Raw genomic sequence first — 9,508 nt, 5'->3', positions numbered from 1 at the left:
TTCCCATCCCCCCAATTCCCCAATAATAAAAAAAAATCTTAAAAAAAATAAAAAATAAAAAATAATGCTATCAGATGTCCCCTGGAGCAAAATCACCTGGTTGCAAACCATGCTGTAACCACAAATTAGCACATCACCTGGGTGGTAGTCTCCTCTTAAGCTGCAATACCACTACTGCCAGGGACGCATGTCCACTGACCAGGATGCCGAGCATCCCTAGGTCACTTTCTGGCCACCTGGGCTCATCCCACTCACTCCTGTGGGAAGGATAGTTGCTGCTTGCCTCCTTGTCAGGGCGCCTTCACCTCCAGACCCTTTCATTCTCTCCCTGCTCCAGGTCTGGTGGTTCTATGCTGCTTCCTCATCTGTACTTCTAGGAGCAATGGCTGGCTTCTCTGTTGTCCTCTTGTACCCTCTCCACCCCATACACTGTAAAGCCTGAGTGTTCTCTCCCTCCAAGGTGTAGTGTGTGTTGGTCTGTTGGTGGACAGAGGTAGTGCCCCTTCTTCCACACAGGCCCCCACTTTCTCCTTCAGAATTGCAAAGGAAGGGAAATCCTCCTTCACCACAGGAAGGGTGTGCTGAGGGGCAGGTCTCTCTCAGAGCAATGATTGAGGGTGGCAAGGTTGGGTGGGCAGCTTCCTACCTCTTTTCTTGGGAAGGAGGTGGCTAACACCCACCCTCACCTCAGGAAGGAGTTCTAGAAGTGAACTGTACCTCCTCAGTCTGCTTTGTTGTCAGGGGCCCTTCTCTCCCCAGATAAAAGGGTTTGCCTTTGTAAGAAGTTCTTATAAGAAGATGTCTTCTTTTCCTTACCTTAGGACCTCCTAGGTAGGAAAGGAAGAAAGAAAAATAAAGGAGAGGAGGCAAAATTTTCTTCATAGACCTTTTCACTCACCCAGCCACATCAAAATGGGGAAGAGGTATGGGAACTGTTATCCATTTTTCAGATTTCCATATTTCTAAGTAGACCAACTGTGATAGTTTTATGACCCAAATGCAACGATATATTTTATGTTACTAAACAAGCAAAGTCATTTCAGATCTGAATGGGCAGGGAAATAAATAATACATATATTTAAAAATTTCCCTCTAGTTTCTAATTTTTCCAAAAAGTTTCCCCTCATTACTCTGAAATTTGTGGAATGTGTACATCTCACCATTCCACCCATCCCTGAGCTTTAAGGCAGAAATGTCAAACACAATCAGCATAAGGTCACCACTTGGTCAGTGGAAATTTTTTTAATGGAGGTGACACCATCCCTGGTGCTTCCAGACTGTGGTTTCTGTCTCCCAGCCATTTTTGGTGGCAAAGATTACCCTAGGGTTGTGGCAGAGGCCAGTGGGTGGCTTGAATGAATCCCCATGCTCCTTACTCCATCCTGGGGGTTTGGAGGTAACTGAGGAGCAATGGAAGCTGGACCCTCAGAATTGGCTGCCCTCTGAAGGTGCATGTATTTGGGCATGTGGGTCTGAATAGCAAGTGATGAGAGGCTCTAACTCCCAGTACTTTTCCTAATTGTGAGGTACTTGTAAACCACAGAGGCACCTTGAGAAGCAATCAAGCACATGTAGGGAGTGGGCCATTCTATAGGACTACCGGTCTAATCTGTTCTACCAGTCAGAATTATGGGAACAAAAGAAGCAAAGATAATGTGTCAAATTAGAAGAGGTAAAGAAGCATAACAACCACATGCATTGCATGGTTCTGGATAAACTCTGAGTCTGAAATTCATATGATGAAGCTTTACCCTCTGATGTGATAGCATTTGGAAGTGAGAACTTAGGGAGGTGATTATGTTTAGATGCGGTCATAAGGGTGGCACCCCCACGATGGAATTAGTGTCCTCTTAAGTAGAGAAAGAAAGGCCATTATTGCTCTCTCCCTCTCCCTCTCTTTCTCCTTTCTCTCTCTCTCTCTCTCTCTTTCTCCTCTCTCTCTCTCTCTCTCTCTCTCTCTCTCTCTCTCTCTCTCTCTCTCTCTCNGGGCTGCCATGAGTTGCCGGCGACGGCGTAGGCTGCAGACCCTGTGGCAGTGGGTTGCCATAGGCTACTGTATGTAGCCAGCTGCCAGCGTGAGCGGCTGTCCAGAAGCCAGCGACTGATCTGCCTCGCCCGGGAAGAACGCAATGATGGTGCCAACTTGGGCCAGTGAAACAATGTCCTCCACAACTAGACTGAAGAACAAAAGGACAGCAACTTCTCTGTTCCCCTTCCCCCAATTTCCCAGCGCTGTTCCCATCCCCCAATTCCCCAATAAAACAAATCTTAAAAAAAAAAAAAACTAAAAAAAAACCCTACAGCAAAGATTACACTTAGTAGTGAAAGACTGAATGCTTTCCCTCTAAGATAAAGAACAAGACAAGGATATCCTCTCTCACCACTTCTATTAAACATTGTATTGGAGGTCTAGCCAAGGCAATTAGGCAAGAAAATTGAATAAAAGGCATCTGGATTGGAAAAGAAAAAAATAAAACTATTAACAATGATATGATTTTGTATATAGACAATCTTTAGAAATCCACTAAAAACTATTAGAACTAATAAATGAATTCAGCAAGGTTGCAAGATACAGGACCAATAGGCAAAAATCAATTGCATTTGTATATACTAGCAATGAGTAGTTTAAAAGTGAAATTAAGAACAACTCAATTTACAATAGCATAAAAAATAATAAATACTTAGAAATAAATTTAACAAAAGAAGTGCAAAATATATACTCTGAAAACTACAAAGAATTATTGAAGAAATTAAAGAAGAATGAAATAAGTAGAAAAATATCCTCTACTCATGGATTGGAAGACTTAATATTGTTAAGATGGCAATACTTCCCAATTTTATCTACAGATTCAATGCAATCCCTATCAAAATCCTCGATATCTTTTTTGAAGAAACTGACAACCTGATCCTAATATTTATATGGAAATGCAAGGGACTCAGAAGAGCCAAAACAATCTTGGAAAAGAACAAAGTTTGAGGATTCACACTTTCTGATTTCAAAATTTATGACAAAGCTATAGTAAGCAATACAGTGTGATACTCATATAAGGATAGACATAGATCAATGAAATAGAATTGAAGTCCAGAAATAAACCCTTATATTTGTGGTAAATTGATTTTTGACAAAATTGCCAAGAAAACAAAATGGGGGAAAATGTTCTTTTCAACAAACATTAATGGGACAACTGGATATTTACAGGTAAAAGAATTAAGTTGGACTCTGAACTCATACCATATGCAAAGATTAATTCAAAATTGACTAAAGACCTAATGTAAGAGCTAAAACTATAAAACACTTAGAAGAAAATACAGGCACAAATTTTTGTGACCTTGTATTGGAAATTTTTTCTGAGACACAACACCAGAAACATAAGGAACCAAATAAATAAATAAATAGGAATTCATTAAAATTAAAAACTTTTGTGTTTCAAAGAGCATCATCAAAAAGCAAAAAGATGGGCCGGCCGAGTGGCACATTGGTTAGGAGCTGGCTTGGGGTGCCAGAGGGCCCGGTTCAGATCCCACATATGAGGGCCAGTGACACTACCCTCTACAGCTAAGATGCTGTACGGCAGCTCGACCTGGAGCTGGGCTGCCGCGAGCGGCCAGCAACAACATATGCTGCAGTGGAGCTGGCTGGCAGCGGGCGTGAGCTTTCATGAGCTTTCATGAGCTGCTGTGAGCTACCGTGAGTGGCCTTCCAATGGCCGGTGAGCGACTGCCTCACCCAGGAAGAGCGCAATGATAATACCAACAGGGGCCTGTGAAGTGACGTCCTCCACAACTAGACTGAAGAACAAAAGGACAGCAACTTGTCTGTTCCCCTTCCCTAATTCCCCAACGCTGTCCTCTTCGCCAATTCCCCAATAAAATCTTTAAAAATAAATAAATAAATAATCCATAGATTCCAACCTATTTGGAGGACTCTCCCTTCTTAAAATTTCAATTTAATTTGGTTTTGAAAAATAGGCAATATAGTCACATGATTCAAAATACAAAAGATGCTAAGGGTATATTGTGAAAAATCTCTCTTCCTAGGCCTAATTTCTATTAAATACAAATTGCAAGTGTTTCTTCAAGCCTCCAGCTTCTTCTTTGGGGGAAACCAAGTGTACCAGAGTCTCCAGTACTCTTATGGGCATATATACAACTTGTAGCCCACTGCATTTGCAACTCGCTTTTTTCAGTTAACAATATATCTTGGAGATCATTCCAGAAATCCTTAAAGAGTGTCTTCATTTCTTTTCATGGCTGTCTTCATTTCTTTCCATCATATGGGTATTCCATAATTTATTTACACTTTGCACATGTACAAATAAATCTGTGGTGCTAATGTTAGGGCTCTCTCTTTAACACCAAAAAGTTTCACTGATCCCCATGAAGATAGTTGTGCTGCCTGTTGATGGAAAAAATATGCATTACAAAAGACTGCTCTGAATTCAGGAATACTTTCATGTGAATTTGTATTTTAACATGTTATTGATATAAATTTGAAACTATGTATATGTATATGTGACATAGTATTTATCCAGTCAATAGACAATTCTCAGTGTGCATATGGATTCAAAGACCCTCATGCCCAGCTGGGTGTTTCCCCCTGGGTCCCCACTCCCCATTACAGGACTTAGTGTCTGAGTGGTTTGAGGGGGAAAACAGAGGTGGGACTACAGACTGGTGTCCAGGCCTTTGTATTCTTTACTGGAATGATGACACCCAGTGAGAAGCAAGTTTGGGAAAGGTAGGCACAATGATTTGGGAATGTAGAGTTTACTGTGTGTTTCTAGAATATGTGTATTGCAGTTTAAGTTCTGCAGATTGTACTAATATCCCACCCAAAACCTTGAAATGTCTCAATGAAGCCTGACGGATTATCTAGGAGAGTTTTGAGGGCATTTGGAGGAGAGGTCAGACAGCCTGGAGCCTGCATCAGGGTTTCTTGAACTCATTCTCGGAAGCCAAAGAAGGTCTGACTGCCCCATAGTCAGGGTGATTAAATTCTTTGATATCCAAGTAATAGCTAAATATCTTTTGAGCACCCCCTCCCCTTGGTGCCAAGCCTTGTGTCAGGACTCTGGCCTGTGGGTGCCCACAGACCAATAGGGATACACAGAGAAACATGTAATTAAATATTATGTAATGCATAATGGTTATGGTGGTCCTAAGATATGTCCACAAATTCTGTGATGCTACTCGCTCCGAAAGGTAGAATTTACTTCCCCTCCACTTGAATGTGTGCTAGGTTTAGGGACTCGCTTCCAAAAAATAGAATGTGATGGAAATGATAGTGTGTGACTTCTGAGGCTAGATCATAAAAGACATTGTGCTTCCACCTTGCTATCTGTGGGATCGCCCATTCTGGGGAAAGCTGGCTGCCATATCATGGGTCCATCCAAGCAGCCTGTGGAGAGGCCTACACAGGGAGGAACTGAGGCCTGTGCCAATAGCCACTACCAACTGGCCTGCCATGGTTGTGACCTATCTGGGAAAGGATTCTCCAGCCTCAGTCAAGCCTGCAGGTGACTTCAGCCCTTCAGCCTTCTAGTCTTCCAGATGAGACCCCAAACATTGTGGAGCAAAGACAGGTCAGTCCCGCTATGTCCTTAATTTCTGATCCATAGACACTGTGAGATAATAAATGATAATTATTGTTTTAAGTTATGATATTTTGAGGTAATTTGTTATGCAGCAATAGTTAACTAACACAATGGTGACAGATGAATACAGAGCACTAAGAGAACACAAAGAATGGGTAATTAACTCAATATGAAAGTTCTGGGAGGTTTTCCGAAGGAAAGAAAACTTGAACTGAGTCTTGAAGAGTGCATAGGAATTGTCCAGAAAGATTGGAAGGGTATTCCAGGTATAGGGAACAGGAAAGGCATGGGGGGCTTAAAACTGCATGGAATATGGGAATGAACTATATAGATAATTTACCCCCTTTGCATAGGGTCCGAAATGAATGGGCTTGCTACTCAGTTCTGCTCTAGAATAACTGTATTCCTTACAAGTTTCCTATGGAAAAATGTACTTAGCAAACAATGAGGTGTCTGAATTTTTTAATCTGTTGACCTTTCATAAAAAGAATTTCAAAAGTTCAAGAGTCTCAGACCACACACAGTTTGACATATTAATGTGTTTTTTTGTTTGTTTGTTTGTTTTTAACCGTTGGAACACTACATTTTCTAAAAAGAAATTTCCAAATCTAGATGAGCCTCAGAATCACCTGGGAACTTAAAAAAAAAAAAAGAGCTCTCTTGGACCCAGCCCAGAGATACTAAATCTTATCTGAGTAGGGCTCAGGATTTAATCTAGACTTCTCACTTTACAGATGAGAACAAGAGACACGCGGGACAGAGACCAGAATCCTGGCTTTTTCATTTCTGTTTGTGATCTTGCCACCCATTCCTCCATTGCCTACCAAAGCATCTCCCTTTCTCAGCATCATGGCCAATCCCGGCCACATGATGATTAAATATGGTGTGAGCTACAGAGGTTTAGCCTGCAATGCAGACCTTGATCTTTGCATTCTTCCTCTCCACAATCCATGACGAAAAGAGAATTTGATGTGCTGTTGAAGTTTTATGTTGCTTACTTTACATTTTTGTTGTCCTCACTTTTACTCCTATTCTTAACCACGTACATTTTAAAAATTGAAATATAATTCACATTCCACAAAATTCGCCATCTTAAAGTGCATAGTTCAGTGGTTTCTAGTATATTCACAAGGTTATGCAACCATCATCGCCATCTAATTCCAGAATATTTCCTCACCAAAAAAGAAACTCTATACCCAGTAGCAGTCATTCCCTATTTCTCACTCCTCCCCATCCCCTAGCAACCACTAATCTACTTGTCTATATTCTATCACTATAGATTTGCAAATTCTGTACATTTCTTATAATGGAATCATACACTATGTGATCTTTTGTGACTGGCTTCTTTTACTTAGCATAATGTTTTCAAGGTTCATCCATGTTGTATGTATCAGTACTTCATTTGTATGTCTGAATAATATTCCATTGTATAAATATACCACATTTAGTTTATCTGATGAACACTTATTTATTTTTTTAAAGATTTTTATTAAAAAAATATAGTTAACATACATTATATCAGTTTCTGGTGTACACCATAGTTGTTTAACATTTATATACCTAAAGAATTAGCACCATAAGCCCAGCAACCATCTGACACCATACTATGCTATCACTATATATATATATATATATATATATATATATATATATATATATATATATATATATATATATATATATATATATATATACATTTTATTGGGGAATTGGGGGAGGAGAATTTTATTGGGGAATTGGGGGAGGGGAACAGCGTTGAGGAATGGGGGAAGGGGAACAGACAAGTTGCTGTCCTTTTGTTCTTCAGTCTAGTTGTGATGGACATCGCTTCAATGGCCCATGTTAGTATTATCATTGAGCTCTTCCCGGGTGAGGCAGTCGCTCGCCGGCCCTTGGACGGCCGTTCATGGTGGCTCATGGCAGCTCACGGCAGCTCACACCGGCTGCCAGCTGGCTGCCAGCCACTCATGGTAGCTCATGGCTGCCCACTGCAGCAGGGGCTGCAGCCTACCCTGTCACTGGCAACTCACGGCAGCCCAGTTCCAGGTTGAGCTGTTGTTCACCATCTTAGCTGTAGAGGGCACAGTGTCACTGTCCCATGTGGGATCCAAACCAGCGGCCCTGCTGCTCAGAGCTGGCATCCCAAGCCAACTCTTAACCAATGCGTCACTTGGCCAGCCCTGCTATCACAATATTATTGACTAGATTCCCATGCTGTATGTTACATCCCCATGACTTATTTGAGCCTCTTATTCCTCTTCACCTTCCCCCACTTTAAAAAAATTTTTAATTACAGTTAACATTCAATATTATTTTATATTAATTTCAGGTGTATAGCATAGTGGTTAGACATTTGTATAATTTAAGAAGTGATCCCCCTGACTAGTCTAGTACTCACCTGGCACTATACATCGTTATTACCATATTATTAACTATATTCCTATGCTTTACTTTACATCCTCAAGACTATTTTGTAACTACCAATTTGTATTTCTTAATCCCTTCACCTTTTTCACCCTGTCCCCCAATTCCCCTCCCGTCTATCTCCCTGATAAACCTAGTACTCACCTGACACCATATATAGTTATTACAATATTATTGTCTATATTCCTTGTGTTATACCTACATCCCCATGACTCCTTTGTAACAACAAATGTGTACTTCTTAATCCCTTTCCATTGTTCACCCACCCCTCAATCCCCCTCCCATCTCGCAAACATCAAAATGTGCTCTGTATCTATTGGGTTGTCGGAAGAGTCATGATGTATTTTTTCTATGTTTTTCGTTACAAAAATGCATGATGACTTTTCCGACAACCCAATATGAGTGTGTTTTTGTTTTGTTTGCCAGAGGATGTAACATAGCTGAGGGCAGGGGGCTTAACAGGGCAAGTGAGACCTCCAGTCAGCCGCTCTCCCTTCGCTTACCTTTCTATGTGCTGGAAGCCAGGATTATGATCTCCCCTTCCCCCATCCCCATTGATGATTGGTGGAGTCCTCTCCAGAGCAATGGACTGGCTAAAGGGAAAGACCTTTAGATATTGATACATAAATAGAGAACCTCTGACATGAAAGACAGAAACCAAAGCAACAAAGAGAAAAAATGACCTTGGAAGAAGCAGGAGCAGAAGCAAACCTTAAAGAACAAATTAATATTGTTAGCTGTTGGATAGATAAGAGTAGATATTTCATCCTTGAAGCAGGTACAAAAGACCATAAAAAAGGAGCATTCACAGAATGAAAACAGCTCTTAAGAATTAAAAATATGATATTAAAATGAAAAATTCAATAGAGGGGCTGGAAAGTAAATGTGAAAAAAACCTCGTGGATAGTAGAACAAATGACAAAAATACAAAAATAAGAGAGAAAAAATAAGAAAATTCAAGGATCCATTTAGGAGATTGATCCAACACCCAAAAATACTGGTTTCATAAAGAGAAAAATAAATGGGAAGAAATTGTCCAAAGAATAACTCTAGAAATATCACCAGAATTGCAGAAGCTAAATTTCTAGGTGGAGATGCCCTATATGTATTCAATACAATGGATTAAAAAAAACCCATATATAAGACAAATAATCTTGAAATTTTAGAACACAGGAACCAAAGCAAAGATCCTGCCAGTTTATAGAGAGAAATAACAGGGAATCAGAATGACCTTAGACTTCTTAACAACATCATTGAAAACTAGAAGACAATAAAGCAATGCCTTCAAAATTCTGAGGAAAGACGATTGCAAACCTGTATAATTCTGTACCTAGCCAAACTATCAATCCCATTAGGGTAAAAGATATTTTCAGGTATATGAAGTCTTAAAAAAAAAAAGAAAAAGATCTCCTAGGCATGTTTTCACAGGAAGCAATTAGAGAATAGGCTCCGATAAAATGAGAGACTATTTCAAGAAAGAGGAAACATGG

This window comes from Hipposideros armiger, unplaced genomic scaffold, assembly GCF_001890085.2.
Source record: "Hipposideros armiger isolate ML-2016 unplaced genomic scaffold, ASM189008v1 scaffold_875, whole genome shotgun sequence".
NCBI lineage: Eukaryota > Metazoa > Chordata > Mammalia > Chiroptera > Hipposideridae > Hipposideros > Hipposideros armiger.
This window is presented reverse-complemented; position numbering follows the sequence as displayed.